This window comes from Hesperophylax consimilis, chromosome 21 (assembly GCF_061612785.1).
Source record: "Hesperophylax consimilis isolate HC1 chromosome 21, BYU_Hcon_1.0, whole genome shotgun sequence".
Taxonomy (NCBI): Eukaryota; Metazoa; Arthropoda; class Insecta; order Trichoptera; family Limnephilidae; genus Hesperophylax; species Hesperophylax consimilis.
The window spans coordinates 2771883-2796602 of NC_142856.1; the positions used below are offsets into that span (position 1 = coordinate 2771883).

General features: G+C 32.2%; 1 protein-coding gene across 1 annotated transcript in view; it reads right to left on the bottom strand.

The window, feature by feature from the left end:
* The window catches only part of LOC149413514 (lysoplasmalogenase TMEM86A-like), a 60459-nt gene that overhangs the window by 29006 nt on the left and 6733 nt on the right, over positions 1–24720 (bottom strand). The gene's annotated exons all lie outside the window — the stretch shown is intronic.

The window sequence follows — 24720 nt, forward strand, 5'->3', positions numbered from 1 at the left end:
ACTTGAAAGCACAATCACTGATCACTACATGAATATGATAGCAATAGACACCGAAAACACTACTTCGAAACAACATAAAATATTTACAAAAAAAATAATTGACTACTCAAACTTAAAAGAAAAACTCCAAAAAATAAACTGGAATACATTATACCAAATAGATAATGTCGAGGAAGCCTGGAATACATTTACAAATACGCTAACGCAAGAAATAAATAATTACACTACAATAAAACATATAAAACTTACACACAAAGCAAAAAAAATTAAACTATGGATAACACAAGGAATATTAAACTGTATTCGTAAACGAGACAAAATTCACAAACAAATTAAACAAACACCGTATGACATGGAACAACTTAATTACTATAAAAGATATAGAAACATATGCACGAAAATTATTAGAGTAGCTAAGGAGATGTACTACAAAGAAAAACTTAAAAAAGCAAACAATTACCCAAAGGAAATATGGAAAATATTAAAGGAAGTTACATACACACAAAAATACAAACAAAAAAATACTATCGAACATCTAAATATTAACTCGAAAAAAATAGATGCCAAAACAAATATAGAAATGATGGCAAACCACGCAAATAACTTTTTTGCAACTATAGGGAAAGTTTTAGCGAATCGTAAAAAACACAGCACAAACACACTAACACAAACAAACAGATCAAACATCGATACCCAACCAACACAACACAGATTTATATTAAAAACAAGTTCGGAAATGGAAATTAACAAAATAATAAATACATTAAAAAACCAGATTGCTCCTGGATTAGATGAGATAACAACGGATTGCATTAAAATAATAAAAAATGAAATATTAAAACCTATAACACACCTAATCAACCTTAGCATAACACATGCCTGCTTTCCTAATACTCTTAAAAAAGGACTGGTAATCCCTGTGTATAAATCCGGAGATAAAATGGAAATAACTAACTATAGACCAATTACTTTGTTAAACTCTCTATCAAAGATTTTCGAAAGACTATTAAAAAACCAAATAATAAAATACCTGGAAGAAAACAAATTAATCTCGGACAAACAATATGGATTTAGAGAAAAAAGAAGCACAAAAGAAGCTTTAGCAAGTACAATAGATTATATACATAGCAACTTAGATCAAGGGTTTAAATGCATAGCGATATATTTAGATTTGGCTAAAGCCTTTGATTCAATATGCCACAAAACACTTTTTAAAAAATTAGAAAATATGGGTATCAAAGACAAAGAACTACAACTATTAAAAAGCTACATGAGCGACAGAACACAACAAGTCAAAATTAATAACTATACTAGCAAACCACTGCCGATTACACACGGAGTTCCACAAGGAAGCATACTAGGGCCCGTTCTTTTCATAATTTACATAAATGAACTTTGCAGCATGAAAATAGATGGAGAAATAATTAGTTACGCAGACGACACAGTTTTATTATTTAAATCTAAGGATTGGAATAAGGTTTATAACATAGCGAATCTAGGAATCACGCAAGTGAAAAAATGGTTGGACTCAAATACACTCACACTAAACATATCGAAAACAAAATTCACAACGTACAGCATAACTAACACAGGACAGCCAAAAAACAATACAAACACCATAAAAATACACGAATGCATAAACACCAACATCTGCGATTGCCCCCCTCTAGAAAAAACAGAACAAATAAAGTATCTAGGAATCCTAATTGACCATAATCTTAGATGGACACATCACATCAAACAAATCACAAATAGACTCCTCAGAACAATACACATTTTCCTAAACATAAGAAACATATATAAAATAAAACAATTGAAAACAATATATTATGCACTATGCCAATCAATAATAGAATATGGAATAATTGCTTGGGGAGGAGCAACAAACGCAGCTATCGCTCAAATAGAAATCGCACAGAAAACGATATTAAAAGTAATACTCAAAAAACATAAACTAACCGACACAGACCAAATATTTAAAAGCTGTGACGTACTTGATATACGCCAATTATATGTTAAAACACTACTAAACTACATTTTCGACCAAAAAAACAAACCCCAACAAACACAAAATATCACTAATAGACCGGTCAGACAAGCGTACAAAGAAAACATAAAAACTCCGACGGTAAACACTACCTTTGGACAAAGACACCATAAATACCACGCTATTAAAGCATTCAACAGTCTTCCACTTGAAACAAAAATTGAGGAAAATAAAAATAAATTCAAACACAAAATAAAAAAATGGATTAAAGAACAAAAAGACAATATTACCAAAATACTATAACATAAAAGAATAAAACATATACACGCAACACAAAAAAAAAAAATAAAACACGCAACACGCACAAACACATATATCATTATAAATGCCGATTTACATTCTCTTTTGATATTTTTCTTTTAGTGTTATAATTATATTTTAATTTTTAATCTTTATTTTTTATTTTAAATTTATCTTTATTTTAATGTTGTTTTTCTTTTATTTTTTTTAAATGTATAAATTCTTAAATTATAAAATGGGGGCCTCAGCACGGGTAAACAACCCAGTGAGGCCAACATTACTAAATTGAAATATGAAATATTGTAAAAAAAATGTATCAACAATAAAAAAAAATAAAAAAAAATTAACGGTATCGAATTTACAAAGTTCATGCCAATCCAATTGGCTCATCATCTGATAAAGTTTGACAAAATCACCCCTACCAAAAATCCATCCCCGCAAAATGTTTGGTAATAAGTTGGGTTTTCAAGCGATAGATGGCACCAGTCATAAAGCTTACTCCAGAGGCCGACAGATGTCGCTAGAGTGTAGCAATTGCCTGTGGGATATTATTACCAGACAACAAGTTTCTAGAAATAGAGAATTACCAACCCTCGGGTAATGAACAGTGTAGCTAAATCCAGACTTATTTATTGTAACTTAAATAAACACAATTATAGTAAAGAACCTTTTACTTTTCACATGAGTTCCCAACACTAAATCTGCAAGTAAAGCAGAGATATAACATAGTGAAATACAAATACAATCTTCATTAAGGTCACACATTTATTTCGTAAATTAACTGTTGTAATCTCTACTAGTGTCATCCGATTTCAGAGAAATGCGTATACGTCCGCATGTTTATACGTGATTACCACCATGCATTGTCTTCGATAACGAGCATATCTGCCGAGTTTCAGCTCTATCGGAAGTCGGGGAGTAAGTTAATTTCCACTTCCAAGATTTGCATTCATTCATTAACGAAAAGAAAAATGTAAAATCAAATAGATTTATTTAAAAACTAGCTCACTTGAACCCGGCATTGCTTGTGGACTTACATGTGGTTTGAGGTAAAGTTTTGAGGTTTTGAGACCTTTGGCGAAGCTTAATGCTAAATCACTATTTTGATTAATCTTCATAACGAATTGGTGTACATTATGAATACCAAAAAAATGTCTTAGATAAATTGAAGGTTTTCCCTTGAGTAGAATACAAATAAAAAATAAATTGCTCAGTAAAAAATATAAATGTAAACTACTAAAAAATATTTATTTTCAATAGAAATGTATGAACGCATAAATGAATCAACTTTTAAAAATACAGTATTATAGCTAAGATTATCTGTGACAGTTTCCCTTGATTAACTTTTTTGCTTTCTTATAAAACTATTTACAAAATAAATAAAAAACCACTTTTGTGCATGAAATCGAACGTTTTTAGACTCCGTTTGTCAAGCGATTTTAATGCATATTACCTACATTCGTAACAATATAAGCCGTACCAAGAATATACACATTTTCGGCTTGTAGCTTCCTCTTAAGATATAAAATTCCGTAGCATATTATTTTGATGTAGTGCTCGAAAAAATATTTTTACGACTTGTTTTTAAAACATCGATTTTTCTCTACTTTCTATAATTACAATATGCATGTATTATATATGTAAACCTTCCGGAAGAAATTCTCTAAATGATAGTGAAAACCCTATTGAAATCAGTTGCGTAGTTTAGAAGAACTAAGCGCACAAACAGACAGACGCGGATAGCGACTTTATTTTATACTATTTAGAGATAATATACGATTAAACAGTGTAGAATAAAATAACAATCTTCAATAGATTTATAGCAATGTATTGTCGATTTAATTTCCTAGTTATACAACGATCGGCGAATCACAGAATATTTCCTTTATAAAAAATAATTTGCATGTTTTTTAATCGACGTTAAATATGTAATATTCGCGATTTTATTTACTATTATTTAATTCTGCAACACGTGTATCTATATGTATATGCATTGTCTGTCTGTGTACAGTGATCGGAATCCGCACAAATACTAGTATAACAGATATTTCCTCTACGGAACGAACATGAGTTGATTTATGCGAACGTGATCGAGTCAATTTTCTAATTATAATGACCTTGAAATGGATTATACCGATCGACACAAAACATGCACGGTAAAAATCCATTTGCAAAGAGTTGTAACCGCACAACTGGTATTGTTTGACAGCAAACTAATTTTTAAGTTGGAATATCTTGATCAGTAAAACCTTAAGTTATAATATTTTATCATGGAAGACAATATTAACGACTATTATTTATGAAAAAGATTCGGTCGCATTTAGGTATTGAACTCCGGACCACATCCTTGCCTGGGCTTTGTCCTACCACTGAGCCACTTCGACATATCCTAGACCAGAGGTTCCCAAACTTTTTTACCCCGTAGACCACTTGCCAAATATATTATTTTTCGTAGACTCCCTGCCTACCGAATATTGAATTTTCTTAAAACTATAACATCCCATGTGACAATCATTTCGTAAGAAGATACACTTCCCTTGCCTGCCCAACAACGGGGTGGCGATATAGTTCCTCTGTCGTTGCATTGTACAGACACGGGCGCCCTTATGAGGTATTACACCAAATGAAAATGGAGCAGGATAAGTAACTGGAATTTCTTTCTGTAGCTGGTCCTACAGAACTGCCCCTTAAGTTCTTTGTTAGTGTTTATTCCGATCAGTTATTTTTGTCACATGATATCCGATTCTTCAAGGTTCCATTTCCACAGTCAAAATGTCCTCAAATTTAGTGTTGAAGTCTGTGTGAAGTACATTTAAATGTTGAACGTCAGAATTACCCTGGACTTTTTTGAAAAACAAGTTGGAGAAATAGAAAAATTCGCGGCTTCCAATGTGCAAAGTTTTGCTTCAATGTATTAATTCTGACAAGAAAAGTAACGTAAGACTCGATTTATATACCTCAATAAACAATTTCACGAAATATAAAAATTGAAATATCAAATAAGTAATTTCTCAGTCTATTATTAGTATTACGTAAACTGTGTTATTTGTGTTAGGTGTATTGTGTCATTTACGGAACTCCTAAATGTTGACTTGAGGTAAATGGGGGTCCGCTCGTACGTACCCCCATTTGAATCACATGGACCCCCATTTCTTTTTCTCGCTAACATGGACCCCCAGCAAGCCGATATTGACCTCCGGGGGTCCATGTAGACCACTTTGAGAATCTCTGTCCTAGACTTTATTAAAGTCAATAGATGTCGCACATTAAAATAAAAATGAATATATTTATCGAAGACACTATCTAGAATGTATTTAATTCGGATAGAATCTTGAAATCATATATATTTAGATAACAGCCAATAAAAATAGTCGTTAATAAAATGAAGATAATGTTGGTAGCTGTTATTCGAAATATGATACATTTAAATATGACCGAAGGGAATAGGGTCAAATTAGCTTAGTGGTAGTGCAAAGCACCGGCAAGGCTGAGATCTTGGGTGCAATTCCTAGGTGCGATCAAATTTTATTGATTTTTTTCACATCTTCATCTGAGAGTCTTCAATGATTAAATATTTTGATAAAAGTTTTAACACATCTGTCCTGATGATGGACACTGTAACGCTGTCCGAAACGTTGGCTAAAGAAGGAGTTAGCGCAACACGGCATAACACCCCAAAAACAAATAACAAAAATAATTTGCTAAAAGTTATTACAAAAATAGTGTCAGCCAGGCAAATTATAACATTAATATGAAATTTTAACAAACAATTTTTTCAATTGTCTTTAGCATAACGTACATAAGTGAGATTTCTTTTCTGATGTTCGAGTGAAATTTCACCATTGGTAAAATTTATTACTCAAGACCAAGGGTCCAGATGGAAAATAGCATAGATCTTATTCTATGGAAAATAGCGAAGTTACCTGCCTATATTTAAACAATAGTATAAAAAAAGTCGCTATCCGCGTCTGTCTGTTTGTGCTCTTAGTTAACTACGCAACGGATTTTGAAAGGACCATCATTTAGAGAATTTCTTCCGGAAGGTGTATGTACTCGTATATTTATAGAAAGTAGAGAAAAGTCGATGTTTTGTAATCAAGTCGTAAAAAAATATGTTCGGGCGCTTATATTGCTAACGCTGTCTAAACCTTATGAGATGCATCCAAATAATGTACTAAAGAATTGTATATCTTAAAAAGGCCTACAGAAAAGTCCGCGACGGTATATGTCACAGACATAGGAATTAATAGACGAGAAGATAATGGCGAGGGGTAAAATCAACTGTTGAAGAACGAAGGGAGTGAAGCTGACTGTGATTCGTAAATAAATCAATCTGACAGTAAATAGGCATCTCGCATTATAATATCACCATTTACTTCTTAAAAGTAAAATCTGCTTTTGAATGAATAGACATTTTTACATGGGAGCGCAAATTACTCGCCACGTTATGAACAAATTTGCGAAGTCCAAATTCGGCAAAAAAATTCGGTTCTATTTTCAGAGTCGAATATTTCGTTTAAGTATTTAGTTAAGACACTTTTATAAATGTTCATAATTTACTTCCCAGCAACCAACCAGCATTGTGTTTCGCGTCCAAACGTTTCTCGATGTGATAGTAACAACTGATTCATATTATACGATGTGAATATGCTTAAAATAAAGTAAAATAATGCTTATATTATATGGAATGTAATACGACAATTGGGTTTATTCTCTTTTTCAAATCTATTTTTACAAGTTTTCATAGTACAAGTCAACATTTTGCCGTCTTATTTCGTAAAATGAACCGATGATGCCTCGACCATAGTTCGCACAAGAATGATGACGTCACGTTTTCAAATTTCACTTGAGGCCATACGCGAGCACAGCCGGCTCCAATGGAACCGGTATGGGGAGTGGGGATAATACGCTTTTAATCACTTAGGGCAGGTCTACTAATATTCATATGTCTATGGTATATGTCTATCTCCTAAGAATAAACCCCAGCAACACCGTGTACACGTCAGCTAGTTTAAACATAAAATAAAAATAAAAAGCGCCAAAATTCCATCCGATAAAATCGCTATAAATTTTAATTTTTACACAAAACTCTTCCAGTTTTCAAAGTTTGAACTGTCAAATTCAAGGAAAACAATCATTTAACTGCTTATATTTTTGCCACTCACAGTACACCTACTTACTAGCTTGATACTTGATTACCTATTGTAGAAAAATATAAGTCGTTACCCAATTTACATTGGAAGTCAATGAGGAAATAACATTACCTATTGTTTTCTCGAGAAGTTCACTAAGAGTAAATTCGTCTCAATATGATTGTTGATTTCCTCCTCAGATTATCGTATTTACATCAATACCAATCACTCTCTATTTGATATTGATTCAAGGTCAAATATCCAAGATGAGGTCAAATTATCATAATAAATGTTTTATTATCATTATTTTCGTGATAAGTTAGGATAATGATATTATCCAATATGGATATCATTATCTGGATAAATACCAAAGATGAGTTTAAAAGCACAATGATCATATTAAATATTTTAAACTTTGGGGTAGGTAAATATTGTAGAACCGCTGTGTGTTTATACAAATCTACAGTTTTATTCCGAGATTGATGAAATTTTGCACACTCGACCTTCAAAACAAGAGAGATAGAACGCTACATCCACAGACATATGAATATATAGACTAGAAATTAAAGGTGAGGGGTAAATTCAACTGTTGAAGAACGAAGGGGGTAAAGCTGACTGTGATTCGTCAATAAATCAATCTGACAGTATATAGGCATCTCGCATTATAATATCACCATTTAGTTATTAAAAGTAAAATCTGCTTTTTACATGGGAGCGCAAATTACTCGCCACGTTATGAACAAATTTGCGAAGTCCAAATTCGGCAAAAAAAAATTCTTCTATTTTCAGAGTCGAATATTTTGTTTACGTATTTAGTTAAGACACTTTTATAAGTGTTCATAATTTAGTTCCAGTAACCAATGATGCGTACAGATATATCTCGATGTGATAGTATATGTTTCTACAAACTGATCCATATTATACGATGTAATTACGCTTAAAATAATGCTTACATATGAAATGTAATACGACAATTGGGTTTATTCTCTTTTTCACATTTATTTTTACAAGTTTTCATAGCTAAGCCACCATTTTGCCGTGTTGAAATGCCTCGACCATAGCTCGACGCTAGTTCGAACAAGAATGATGACGTCACATTCTCAAGATTCACGGGAAGCCATACGCGAGCCCAGCCGGCTCCAATGGAACCGGTATGGGGAGTGGGGAATAATACGCTTTTAATCACTTAGGGCAGGTCTACTAATATTCATATGTCTATGGCTACATCCGATTTAAGAAAAAAATTCTGGACAAATCCCGGACAACGCCCGGTCACGCAGCTGGTGAACCCGGTCACCCCTGCTAAATCACCAAACGTACTGAACCGCTTGGGGTGACCTATGACCAAACAAATAAAAACAAAATTATGACCGGTCGGTGGCTGAGTTGACATCGCGTTTTGGTCCCACCCAGGCGTAGTGTGTTCAATTCCACGGCTAACTCCTCCATCACAACACAAGCGACATTTTCCGCTTTCTGTGGTGGTAGTAGAAGATTTACAAACATTGTCAGGTTATTCGTAACCCGGGAATGTTTGTCTTTCTTAAAAAAAAAATAAAAAAAATATTTATTTATTTGTAAGAAACAAACAGCTTTTACATAATATACAATGATAGATATAAATATACAAGTTAATTGAAGTCAAGCCACAGAAGTTTCTTATGCTAAAGCTCATTGGAAATGAAGTTTTAATATCATAAAATTAATTTTGTGTTTAAAGGAAGGGGAGAGGAAGAGGAAAATAGGAAGAGGATAGGAGATGCTCCCGATACATTCCATACTCTCATATTAATAATCGATCGTACGCATTACTTCATATCGATATTTCTTTAGGTTATTACCAAAAATGTCAATGCTGTAAAATTTTGTATTATATGGTGCACATATATGAGGAATTGGGGAATTTTTCCGAATGTTTTTTCTACACGAGGGTAAATAAAATAAATCAGATTGTCGGGTTGAACTAGACGGAATATGAAGATTTATTAAATCGGTAAGTTCTAGTGAGTCCAGACCATTATTTAGGATATTAAACAATAAGATTTGATCGTAATAATGATAGTAATCGCGCGAAGTTCATGCACACCGTTGCACAAGCAATTATTACGGAATAAATTATGGAAATGAACAGAATTAGTTTTGATGTGTGATGTGTATGTATATAACGGAATGACGTTGCCAGGGTTACCATCACGGAAAAAAATAATTTATATAAAATATTCTTTATTTCAAATAGGTAATACCTACCTGAACAAATAATTTTATTTAAAATACCCGAACACCGCGTGTTCTGTGTATCGGAATGTATTGAATTAATTACATAATAGTATTTTTACGCATTAGCATATTTTCCGGCCATTTTTTGCTGCGTTTTTTGCAGTAAACTTTTATTATATTATGTATGTAGATATATGAACAGTAGTTCCTGTAATCATAGTAGTTTGTCATGTCCGCGTATGTGTTGTGTATTAATATGTATTGTTTGTAATCATATGCCTGGAATGGTACAATGAGAAACTACTGATAACACATTTCACAATAGCAGTGATATTGAAATACGTGATTTAAGTGTAATTACGCAAATAATATACTATTAGTTGGATGCCGTATAAGGGATACCTACAATGACAAGCTGTCATTTGAATAGTCAGCATAATGTTGAGGGTTTTCTCAGCTCTAAATGTTTTTTGCCGGCAAACGGTTCCATGATCACTCAACACAGTGACAATTCAACACACTTTTAAAAAGTAATATAAAGTCATTGGAAACGATGAAAAATTCTTTTTTTTAACCTAACCTGACCTAACCTAACCTACAAAACCCATTTAATAAAGTTTTTGTTTCATCACTTTCCATGACTTTATATAACTTTTTAAAGATGTGATGAATTATCATTGTGATCATTTATCAACCGGATAAATTTTATCCGGTTACCCCGGCAAACATAGTCATTTGAGTAGGAACTGATGGTTTTTGACGGCCTCCGCGTTCACGTAAATTTTATTTGATTAATTTGTTTTATTTCAAACTTAACCCATTTTTAATTATATCTAGTACATTTGCGGCACGTTCCAGAGTGGAAGATACTCTCAGTATCGCCCTAGTGTAAGATCATCATTCAGAATTGAAACATTGCTTGAAATGGCTTTGCTCGTGTTTGGTGACCAGATCTGAAAAGGCAGGTACTTCCCCACCTTCTCTCACATCTCCTTCCCCTACCAATTTCCTTCTGCCTCACAATATACCCCAATTGAGGATGCCATAGTCCCACTGGCTTCAGAAGATTAGGAGCAGTTGGGACTCTTGTGCGGTTTTACATAAAAAAAAATATAAAAGTAGAACAAGATCAGCGTCATATAGGCAACTATAAAGTTATTATACTATATATTTATTATAGTTAATTAAATAAAAAAATTGTAATCTCTAAAATTAATTTCATTCTGCTGATAATTTCTAGTTCTACAGCAACGAACCTAACCTAACCTGCTCATTTTAATTTGTCAGCTGACCATGATTTTAATGCTACAAATGAACAGGACAAAAATTCCGCGAGCCGAGCCGCGAATTGTGGGAAAGGAACGAAGCAACCGCGATTGGCAAGAAACTTTCTATTGCTTGGTTGCTAGTTGCTTTGTTCCTTTCCCATACTTCGTGGCTCGGCTCGCAGAAATTTAGCCCTGTTTATACGCACACATATGCAAACACATAAATATTATTACAGCTTTACATTATTATCTTAATAACTGTACAGTTTAGAAAAAAAAAATCGGCGGCGTTCTACAATTTTTTAAAGTTCTGATTGGCAGTAAAATTCTTAGTTAATTGAATTTGTTACGTTGAAATTAGTTTTCATTCGTCCAGTGAATTTCAAATGAACGAAATTAGACCACATACGAGTATATAATATGTTACCTCGGCATTCACAAATGGTTTTTATTTGGATAGAAAAATTAATAGGTGCCTATGTTAAAAGTAAATATTTTCACAAATTTCAATAATTTCTACAAACTAAAACTCAAACTCAAAACAAACTCTAAAAAAAGGGAAAGTTTGTGACCAAATAATAATTTGGTTTTATGACTTCCTAGTTATTTTGAAGACAGGTGTCTAAAGTTGCAAATAAAATTTAGTTTGTTTGCTAACCACGTTTTAAGCCTGATATTTTTTCACTGCCGACAAAAACGTACTTTCTAAGCTAATATTTAGCTAATATAAGCTAGTTTGATTTCGGGTATCGTATTTATTTTACTGTACAAATATTTTTTCGAATTGAGAATTTTCGACATACCTAAGTAAGGGACAATAATGATGTCTGCTTTTTATGAGAGTTTGAAATAGAAATAGTCACGTTAGCTACCGGCATCTGTTTTTCCTCCTTCATATAATCCGGGCCTCTTCAAGACCCGCATTAATAAATACCTTCCTGCAGCCCCCATCTTAACTACCCAACCGGGTGCCAATATAGTTTCCCAGGCTTTACACTGTACAGACAGGGACGCCTTTGTGAGGTGTCACATAAAAAAAAGTACAGCAAAAAATTCTAGTATATAAGCGAAATCAGAAAACACGAAACAATACAATCTTCTAAAAGCCCAAAAATGGTAATACGTGTCATTAACAAGCGACCGACAAGATACCCCTCCACTCGACTCCTCATAGAGTATAAGGTCTTAAACTTACGACAAGTCCACCTAAAATTTTCGCTAGTAAATTTCCTGTTAAAATATAAAAACAAAACTCTTTTACAACACAACTACACCACCAGAACAATAACCAACGGTCACTACAAAGTACCTTCACTACATACCACATCAGCTCAAAGACAATTTTTCTTCCTAGCTCCTAAAATCTTTAACCTTATTCCTGAAAACCTAAAAACCGTGAGTCAACCCCATTCCTTTAAAAAACAAATTACGAAATGGATCCTTACACACGGAATACATTACAACTACAATACCCATTCATTCTACACTATCTATCAATTTAATCACCTTTCAGACAAAACATAATATATCCTTATTCCCTAACTTAGCGGTAAAGTATGTACATAATTAATTAGTGTGATCTATTTACTAATAATTTTTCAAATTTTTCATCTTTTTATAATTCTCTAACATCTCCATTCTCTTCTTGCAACCCAAACTAGCTTTACATCATTTTTCTTATTTTTCTTTTTCATATTATAGTAATGTATAGATTCTATACAAACTGTAAAATTCACCCGCCATAACACAGGGTCATCCCTAGCATGGAGGGTGAGATATCACAAAAACCATATGTACCCTCTAAATCATGTATTAATACAATAAATAAAATAAAATATACCTTTCAGATATTCGAGCGAGGCTCTCTTCAAGGAATTTAATGTACTAAATATCTGATATATAAAAAAAATAGTAATCCATGTTCATAAAATAAAAACAAAATGAAAACAGCCGAACACAAACATCAAACCAGAAGTAAGGGAAGAAATTACCTTTCCGTTCCAACAAGCAACAGAGCGGCTTATCAAAAACTATTCTCGTATGTCGGTCCTAAAATATATAACAAAATCCCCTCACAGCTGAAACTGTGTTAAGGCGAATGCCAAATCACTATTTTGATTAATCTTTATAACGAATTGGTGTACATTATGAATACCAAAAAATATGCTTTAGATAAATTGAAGGTTTTCCTATCGCTTCGCTTGAGTAGAATACAAATAAAAAAATAAGTTACTCAATAAAAAATATAAATGCAAACTACTAAAAGAAATATTTTTTCAATAGAAATGTACGAACGCGTAAAGGAAACAATTTTAAAAAATACGGTATTATAGCCAAGATTATCTGTGACAGTTTCACTTGATCAACTTTTTTGCTTTCTTATAAAATTATTTGCAAAATAAATAAAAAACAGTTTTTTGCTTGAAATCGAAAATTTCCAGACTCCGTTTGTCAAGCGATTTTAATGCCTATTACCTACGATATTAGGTATACCAAGAATATACACATTTTTGGCTTGTAGCTTCCTCTTAATTGTCATCCTTCAGTCCAAAAATAACAAAATGGTTATTAGATCTAGTCAGGACTGATTCCGAAATATTACAAAAAAAATGTAATCTGATAATTATTTATCACGAACGCCTAGTTGTATCTTCGCTTTTACATACTTACTTTCTCTATTCTTAAATCCTGTATTCCTTTAGGATAATTTGAAACCTGTTTATTTGACTGTACTAAAACGGGAAACCTTCCTATTTTGACAGTCAAAAGCTTCCTTGCATAAAATGTAATGAATGTTATAAAAAATAAATTCTGTTTTACGACCATAGACACTGAGATGCCTATTTTAATATTTCAAAAATATTTTCTTTGTGATTATAATATTGATATTAAATAATATGTACATATTTCGGTGATCTAATACTATATTCCAGGGTCACGATCATGAATTATATTTTATTATGTGAGATTTGACATTCAATAATTTACGAGGTTTACCAAACCAAGAAATAAAACCAGTTGTAAGTCATAAAATACAGGTTTTAATCGATTCTAGATTTGTTTGGAATGATTTTAAGATCAGGATATTCATATTTTGTTGTTTCAAATTAGATCAATCGTAATCTTTAATATTTATTAAATTTTATGGTGTCGGTAATCGGCAGTTAATACAATTAGCATTACGGATAATAATTATGGTTTCCGCAATTCAAGTTTACTGAAACAATAGAAACCAAGGATTGTGTATATTGGTGCATATGGATACACTACCGACAGTGATATCCTTGCGAAACGTCACTGAGAAACAGCTCTTTGTCTTGCTTGCGCCTACTTATTGTTATTATTCAGAAAAGGATAAGAATAAATTGTATACACGGAGAAAAGTGAGTATTGCTATTTTATTAAGAATCTCTACAAATTATTGATAATCCGGTTAAAGTCGAGATTGCAGGCCGTTTCCTGACAAACTTTTATTAAATTCCTAATATATCGAAACACGTGTTCATTACATGATTTACATTACACAATATTGAATATAGTACAGTTATTAATTACATAATATATGTTTATTTAATTTACGAGGTTTACCAAACCAAGAAATAAGACCAGTTGTAAGTCATAAAATACAGGTTTTAATCGATTCTAGATTTGTTTGGAATGATTTTAAGATCAGGATATTCATATTTTGTTGTTTCAAATTAGATCAATCGTAATCTTTAATATTTATTAAATTTTATGGTGTCGGTAATCGGCAGTTAATACAATTAGCATTACGGATAATAATTATGGTTTCCGCAATTCAAGTTTACTGAAACAATAGAAACCAAGGATTGTGTATATTGGTGCATATGGATACACTACCGACAGTGATATCCTTGCGAAACGTCACTGAGAAACAGCTCTTTGTCTTGCTTGCGCCTACTTATTGTTATTATTCAGAAAAGGATAAGAATAAATTGTATACACGGAGAAAAGTGAGTATTGCTATTTTATTAAGAATCTCTACAAATTATTGATAATCCGGTTAAAGTCGAGATTGCAGGCCGTTTCCTGACAAACTTTTATTAAATTCCTAATATATCGAAACACGTGTTCATTACATGATTTACATTACACAATATTGAATATAGTACAGTTATTAATTACATAATATATGTATTTGATGTACCCCCATAAATAAGCAGGGTTTGTGTGTATGGGGGTGTTGTTATATTAGTTTATATTTTATATGATTCAGTTCAACTGTTCGGAATACTTTTTAAGGTGGCTTTTGAATTCGTTTATATTTGTATTCATACATGCATTTGTCTTGATAATATAATGACGAAATGCGAAAATGTTAGCATTTTTATGAACACGTGTTCCGACATCGTGATAATGGTGACCAGATAAATCATCAAAATGATAATTCATCACATCTTTAAAAAGTTATATAAAGTCATGGAAAAGTGATGAAAGTAGTTCTGAAGTAGTATAACAAGTTTCAAAGATGATGTACATATGTCATTCATCTGTGTGAGTACTATGTTCGTATCAATATTCGCTGCGATAAGTCCTATATACCTATGTGCGATTACCATTTGCGGTAAGTTCCCTCTTAAGTGATAAACCATACTTAAGTTTAAGTGATAAAACACACAGATTTTAAAAAAAATGCATCATGTGTTGCATTACCATGTTTACTTAGATTATTAAATATATTTACAATAGTTATTACTGGATAAAATTTAGTGGATTATTGTTTAAAAAAAATTTAATGCCTTTTTTAATCAAATTTACGGATTTTTATTAAAACGGCCTTCACAAGAGCGACAATTGATTCGAGGAGCGTTTTCGATAAGACAAATATCAACCCAAAACGGTTTTTCGTTTTTTTTATTCTTATTCTCTGTGTATCATCAGATTTTCATAAATCAATACTTTTACCTGCGACATGTGTTATAGAAAACTGAAAAATCTACATACCTACTTGTAAATAAAAATATGATAACTAGGTAGCTATAAAATGTAAAATATACATTATTATCTTACAATGTACTCGTATTTTAATGTTTCTGAGTAGGACCCAGTTATATTAAATAATTTCCTTTAATTAATTTTGATATTCCTTATCAAAAATTTTGCTTAGATATTATGGTATTGCATTTTTTGTATGGACTTATCAACGGCAGGTTATATTTTTGTATGGGCGTATCAACGGTAGGTTATATTTTTGTATGGGCGTATCAACGATAGGTTCTATTTTTGTAAGGGCGTATCAACGGTAGATTATATTTTTGTATGGCCGTATCAACTATAGGTTATATTTTTGTATGGCCGTATCAACGGTAGGTTATATTTTTGTATGGACGTATCAACGGTACGTTATATTTTTGTATGGGCGTATAAACGGTTCTTCTTCTTCTTTAATAGATCTCAGTCGAATCTCCTACTGAATGCTTCACACTAGTCCCTATTATTCTCACAGATTCCTCACCCGCTCTCATCATATATTCCATTAGCGTCAATCACAATCCACTCGGGTGAGGTATTCCTCACGCCTTGGATGCTGGATAGATACATCTTTACACTGATACCTCCAGTTGTTGGAGGTATCATTGTAAAAATATTTTTGTATTTTTGAAATGGATTATTTATAATTTATTTTATGTCTTTTAAAATGCGTCGAAGCGTAGTTTTGGCTTCCAGTTTTTATTAAACATTTTTATTTACCTAAAAAACGAATTTGTAAACATATAAAAAAATATAACATATTCATAAAAACTGTTTAACCGCGAACCATGAAATTCCTTGCAACTGCCCAAAATTGATTGAAATTCAAACAATAAAATACCTTGGGATAATTATTGATCAAAACTTAAATTGGAACTCCCAAATAGAAAATGTGAGCAACAAATTAAAAAACTAACCTATTTCTTCAAAACAATAAGAAACATTTTAGATAAAGAACAACTAATTCAAATTTACTACGCACTAGCCCAATCTCAACTACAATATGGTCTTATCGGATGGGGAAGCTCATGCGATTCCACTATAAAACCAGTCCTCATAACACAAAAGGCAATTCTAAAAATTATACTTAAGATCCACATCAAATCTCCTACCGACTATGTTTTTAAAACCCTGAATGTAATGACACCAAAACAATTATACGCAAAAGTTATACTAATTTACGCATTCAAAAACCAGGACAACTTTACACAGACAAACTCAGACAGACTCACAAGATCCACATTACAACATAATATGTTACACCAACCTACAACTAAAACAACTTTTGGACAAAGAAATATGCAGTATTATTCTATAAAATTATTTAATGTCCTCCCTTTTGAAATAAAAAACATTAAAAAAAATAACTGACTTCAAAACAAACATTAAGAAATGGATTATGGATAAGGGAAGGATGAATATAGATATAATTTTGCAACCCAACAAAGACTAAAGCTTGTATTATGTTCTATTATTTCTCTAAATATTGTTTTTTAATTTTCTATATTGTATTTTAACATATGTACTTATACTACTTCAAACACACAACCATGTACAATGTGTCCTTAGAACGGGGTACCCCAGTAAGGACACATTATCTTATATAAATAAAAAAAATATATATATATTATTCTCGGACTGATGTATTCCTCATTGTCAAGTCTTCATTGAAATAAATGATTATAACGAGTCAGTGGACATCTTTTGTATCACTTAGTAAATAAAAAAGATTGTTGCTGAGGCAGTTTAGTTATGTAAAATAAATGTGTACCTATTGAATAGTTTTTACTATTCAATGTAAAAGCCTCTAAAAGGGGGGGTAACTACTCGAACGATTGGTTATATATATTATATATACATATGTACATTTACCATATTATTTAATTAATATAAATGTTAAAAATATACATATATAAACTAGGTGGTGTGTAAAATGTGTTATGGTATGTTTTTAAGGAGTGTAAAAAATGTTTGTAGAAGGACCTTGAATGTTAGTGTAATTTAATTACAACTGCACATAAGACATATGTGCAGTGGTAATTAAATTAAAAAAAAAGTAATTAAATTTAAAATTTAAAAAAAAGATAATATGTTGTATGGATAAGGAAGGACTCACCATTAGAAAAAGGGCACTCGTTTTCTTGCTGTCTATCCTCCTCAGGTATCACAGCGGTGGCACTGAACACAATGCTGTTTTGCACGAGACGTGTGCGGATGTAAAATGTACGTACGTAAATCAGTTCATATGTTCAATATGTTTCAGCGAGCGGTTGGAATGATAAGATCGCGCGGGAGCGGTTTTTATAGACGAACAGTGCTGGTTATTGAAAGCGACTGATTGCATAATGTGCACAGAAAAGTGATAGGACAATGAACAACAATATTATCCCACTACAGTGTTCGTATGTTTGTCCATATGTGTGCATGAGATGTGCGTATAAATTGATGTATAATGCGTACTAGTGTACCCACTAGGGTTTATTGTCTATGAGATTTCACCAGTACTTGTGTATGCTATGACATCCCGGACGATGTATACGAGTATAAGAAATTACCAATAATAATGTATTTGCAAAAAGAAGAGATTTACAGTAGGTACGAAGAATAACAAATACGTACTAAGTATATTCTAATGCAATTACATTAACAGATGAGCCTAATAAGTTGTGTTGATCAAAGAATGTCATCTGTAAATCATATCTCAATTCAAAATTCACATCTTTGTTAATAAATTGTAATCATATTTATTTCTTTAATCATTCTTAAAAGCAATGAACTTTCCAAACAATCTCAATAGCAAGGTTAACACTACTGTGTTAGTGAGAATTGCATATCTTCAAATTCAAGATAAGCTATTGTGGTCACAAAAACACAAAAGAAATGTTAATCTGTATTTTTGTAAAGATTTTTACAAAACCCACTCAGATTTGATATTATTTTTAGAAGTGGCAAAAGGTTATAAATATGTTTTTTACTGAAATCAAATTTACTAAAAAACGCATTAATTGCCAAATCACTAACTACTAACAATAAGAAATTATTATAAGCATACTCGCCTGAAATATCCATACAAATTGAAAATATCTAGCGAGTAAAAATAAATCGCCGATAAATAATTTATTAATTTATTAATTATTTTATAAATTCCCGCCCCCGAATTGAACCCGCACCTTCTGATGTCCAGTCAAGTGCTCTGGATAACTGAGCTACGTCGGCTTATTCCCAACCCGCCGAATAATTCAATATGTACAAGTACTTCAATCGATATATTTTTTTTATTTTTTTATTTTTTTTTTATTGTGTTTATTTCTTGCTAGAGCAATCCCGATGAGTAACAGAACTCATTTTAGGACAGGAGGAACTTACAATTCATATGTAGGAGGTAGTAGGAACAATTTTACAACGGTATTTTGATATCAAATATAAGTTTCACATTCAATACAGCATAAAAATTAAAAATTAAAATAATGACACGTTAAGTAGAACAAACAACAATAGAAAACAAGTACAGAAAGAAAAAAAAAACATGGATAAGATACAACAAGAAATGACAACACAGTTACATATTTTCATTTTTAAATGTAGTTAAAAAATATTCTTTTAAAGCATTGCTTTGCAATTTTTTATTGTGGTGGATGTGTTTGTACATATCTGGAAGCGAATTATATAGTGTATAGGCAATATAGTTCAGTGATTTTAACCCATATTTTGTAGTGTGTGTTTGAGGAATGCGGATTTTATTGTTATTTCGAGTATTGTGGTTGTGGATGTCTTGATTGTAAAGTGGCTTGATGTTGGTGTGAGTTGATTTTTGGGTAATTTGTAGGATCGTGCTTGTGATTTCATATTTAGGAAGGATTGTAATTGGAAGGATACCAGAAACTGAATAGATGTCCCTAACATGAGTGTCCCATGGAAGTTCAAACACATTTCTGAGAGCTCGGTTTTGAGCCACCTGCAGGTCAGCTATCAATTTCTTTGAGGCAAAACCCCAGATACAGCAGAGATAGGAAAGGTGTGAATGTACCATGGCATAGTATACTGAAGTTAGTAAAGGAATGGGTAGTAACCCTTGAAGCCTATATAGTACACCAGTTATAGGGGTAATTTTCTCTTTTATATGATTTATATGGAGATCCCACGTGAGTTGGGAATCTACGATCAGACCCAAATATTTTGTGTTCATTTTCTTTTCGAGGCAGTTGTCTCCAATTTTAATATCGAGGCTGAAATTTTTCTTGTTACCGAAAAGTATATAATGGGTTTTTTTTACGTTAAGAGTTAGTTTGTTTATTCTCAACCAGTTTGTGAGATGGGAAATATCAGCATTCATCTCCGTTTCAAGCTCCGCTAGGTTCAGTTTATTGTAAAAAATTACCGTATCGTCAGCATAAAGTTGTATAGTTCCTTTAATACCCCACTTTGTTATGTCATTCACGTAGATTAGGAATAGCAACGGTCCAAGAATTGATCCCTGTGGTACTCCACATGTTATTTTACCTAATTCACTCATTTCTCCTCCAAATTCTACTGCCGAAAAACGATTTGATAAATAAGATCGGAAAAGCTCCAGAGGTGTACCAACAATACCCAAATGCTTCAGTTTTTCGATCAATACGTTATGATCCACCGTGTCAAACGCCTTCTTTAGATCAATAAATATTGCCGCCGTAAAATCACCGTCATCTATATGTTTCTGCAGATTTGATATAAAATCGAAGGCTGCACATTTAGTGTTAGATCGTCGTCTGAAACCATATTGTTTTGACGTGAGAATTTTGTTGTTTTCGAGATATTTCAATAGTCTTTCTTTAATGACACTTTCAAAAATTTTAGAGATAGCTGGAAGTATAGAGATTGGACGATAATTTTGGACATTTTTTTTACATTCATCTTTATGTACAGGAATAATTTTTGCAATTTTTAGTTTATCTGGAAATATACCCTTTGATAAAGAGAGATTTATTAAGTAAACGAGGTCATCCACCAGTTCACCCTTGCAGTTTTTGAGAAGGAGAGAGGTTACACCATCGGAACCAGCTGCTGCTTTAGACTTAAGGTTAGATATGATCCGTAAGATTTCCTTTTTATTTGTCCTGATCATGTTAAAAGATTGTTTTGCTTGAGGTTCCGTGTAGATCGTATTTACATCAGTTTTTGAAGATTTTATGACTGATGCTAAACTTTCCCCAACTGAGAGAAAAAATGTGTTAAATGCAGTTGCAATCTCTTTTGGTCCCTTTACTTCTTTGTCATTTATGACTAGAGATTTACAAGCTATTGTTGGGTTTCGCGAGCTATTTGATAGAATGGAATTGATTGTTTTCCATGTTCGTTGTGGCTTATTAATGTTTTCATTAATCAATTTCGTATAATATTTAGATTTAATGTATCTTCTATAGTTGGTGACAGTATTACGAGCTTTATTTTTTTCTATTGTCAAAGGAATACTTTCTTGATTTTGTTTCCAAAGTTTAAATATACTATTTCGTTTTTTAATAAGTGTATCAAGTTCAGCATCAAACCATGGAGTATTGTTCAGTCTTTTGTCGCCTGTATTTGTTTTTACTTTTGTTTTGCTTGAATTTATAGCATTCTGGAGATAGTCAGCGAAATTATTATAATTTTTGTTTACATCATCAGACGAATGATCAAATTTACAAGTTTTAAGTGAAGTATTTAATTTTTGATAATTTATTTTGTAAGCATTTGTGAGGTTTATTGCGGATCTGTTATTGGAAAGGTTTTTCAAGGAATTTTCATAATCCAATATAAGTATATTGTGGTCACTAAGGGGATCATCAATGTTTGAAATTGTGCCGGAAACATTTGTCCTATTTGTAATGATGTGATCTATCAACGAGCTAGTGTTATTAGTTACCCTTGTGGGAAACATTGTGTTACATAGATAAAAGTTATATGATTTCAAGGTGTGAATATATCTTCGTGTAGTATCAGTGTCTTTTGAGATATCGATATTGAAATCTCCAAAAAGTAATGTGTCTTGTTTGTTATTGTTTAATATTATTTCGAAAGATTCAAAGAAATCTGTTATATTTGAGTTCGGCCTACGGTAAAAAACATACAAATTTAGAGGTTTAATACTTTTTGACGTGACTGTAATTCCTAGAAAGGTATTTTCGCTGCAGCATTTTTCGATCTTCTTACTGTTGAGTGTATTATGCATGTAGATGGCGACCCCTCCTCCTCGGTCCATCTCGCGGGAAGCAAAGATTCCAGAATAGTCAGCAATATTGAAAAAAGTTTCCTCTCCTTTACGTAGCCAGGTTTCCGTAATCACGAGAATATGTACTGTTTGTGTAATGTTTTTGAGGGTTTCTTCGATTTCGTCTATTTTGTTTCTGATGCTTCTAGCGTTCATGTACATAATACGCATACAGGAATTTATAGTAGTGTATTCTTGTATATTGAAACATTTTTTTTCCTTTATGTTGCCTTTAACAGTGGCCCACGTAGTCTACCCTTTCTCTGAAGCGCTCATCCATTAGCTTCCAGAGTGGGCACTCTGGATTTGTTGCCCGGTGGTTTCTCGTACCTCCACTGCAATTTGAACATGTTGGCTCTTTCGCCTTGTTGGGACATATGTCATATTTATGACATTCGCCACAGTGAAAACAAGTTAGCTTCTCTGTACAGAAGCGTTGGGTGTGACCAAAACCTAGGCACTGATAGCATTGCATCAGCGGTGATTGGTCTTCGACCACAAGCCGTTGGTATCCGACGTTTATTCGTCCAGCGTTTACCAAGGATTTCCAGTTTGTAGGGGACGCTTCTAGGACAACGTTACACAGAAGTTTGTTTCTATGGTTTTTTTTATATTTGATTCTTAAATTTTGTGTGAAATCTATTTCACACCCTTTATTTTGATTTTGAAGTGACTTGAGTAAGTCTTCGTCGGAGGCACCTTTTATCAGTCCTTTTATTATAACAAGCGGATCGAGTTGCTTTCCGTCCGTCACTGTTATCTGTCCATGGAGTCCTTTGCTCAACTCCGTTTTGAAATCATTTATTTTTTATTAGATTTTATCCTTCGTGCTATGCATAAAAACCTTGTCCTATAAACATTAGTTTCTCATTAAAAAATAATTAACTACTAACCAATATATTTATATTTTTATATAAGTCATTTTCACGTATAGAATTTAAATAAACTGAAATGTTGCATTTTTGCACCTTTTTTCCATAATGGAAGATAAGTACTCTCAGTATTGCCCTGGTGATCAGAATTGAAGAAAATACACAGAGAAAAATGAGTATTGCCAATTTATTAATAATCTCGTCAAATTATTCATAATCCGGTTAAAACGGGATTGCAGGCCCTTAACGAATGAATTGATAGGTTTCCTGATACATATTTTTAATAAATAAGAATGAAGGGGTTGACATAATATGTAGAAAATAATGGTTTAAATACAAGTAGTGAAAAACCAGCTATGGCAAACAGATATGGTTTTAAAAAAATCACAAAACATTAGTTCTTAGTTGTGCGTAACAATATGAACTGTCCTGCATAAATAATAAAACAAATTATCCCGCTTGAGTATCGTATATAATTTAATTGAAATTTAATCGGCATTTTGCGAGTGTGGTAGAGCTGTCAACTCCAGTTCCTGTGTAGAAAGGTTCAATCCGCAGTAAAACCTTTTTTTAGTTTTAAAATAGATGAATTATAGTAAAAGTTTGATTTTTATACTAATAAAAAAAAAGATGAATTTAGATCACAAAATAAAACGCATCAAACAGTTCAGAAAATTATTTGAAATTGCATGGCTATGTCAGTGATGACCAGATATGAACAGGACAATTCTAACGTCACAACGCATGTGATTCTTGCGATAATGCATGACCGCATTTTGTTGGACAATAACCAAATTTCAACACGTTTTATTATACTCATCTCCTCTTTAATCCCCTAAAAACTTTGGTAACCATTACTTTTTTTTTTTTAATATTTTTTATTTATTTTATAAAATACAGTATGATGTTTAAATTTACATAGTAAGAACATATTTCAATAAAAATTAACATGTTTACCTTTACAAGAGTCTAAAACTCGTGTGTAAAGGGAAAATAATAAAAACTTAACATGCATTATGTAAATAGAAGAAAAAAAGAATCATAAAAACATATAAAGTGAAGAGATTTTAGTTTTTTTATACAATAATTTATAAAATAATATAGTGAGATATCATCGTCATTCTAATTCGTTAAATTATTTATTGTAGTGAATTTAATTTTATTTTTAAATTTATTAAAGTTCGGTTCTAATCTCATCTCTGTCGTTAATTTATTAAACCATACCACTCCAGTGTACGTGTAATAGTGTTGTGCAAAACTGGTATGCATTAATGGAGTCCATAAGCGACCCATTGTATTTTGCCTATTGCTCTCGACACGAACCATGGCATGGTGTGACTTCTTATACAGATCTTTGTGGATTTGAAGTAGCGTATTTTTCGTATATGTATTTTTTAGTGCTCTATATTATATGTTGGGGTTACACACTACGCTACAATCTTAGTGAGGAGAGGGGGTCAGATCAATTAGGGGACTGCCGCGGAATATCATTTATTTGTATGGGATCTGTCACTTTGACAGATGACAGCCGCGTAATTACGGCGCTCCGTAAATTGTTCTGAGCACATTTTTTTCAAATATAGCCTAGTTAGCAGATCACACAATTATACCACATCATCTTTTAAGGTGTGACAGGTCTGTAAAGGATTGTATGGCGAGCAATATGGAGTTATATAAAACGCTTCGAACTTATAGCGTAATATTTCACCTCTTTAAGAACTTACCA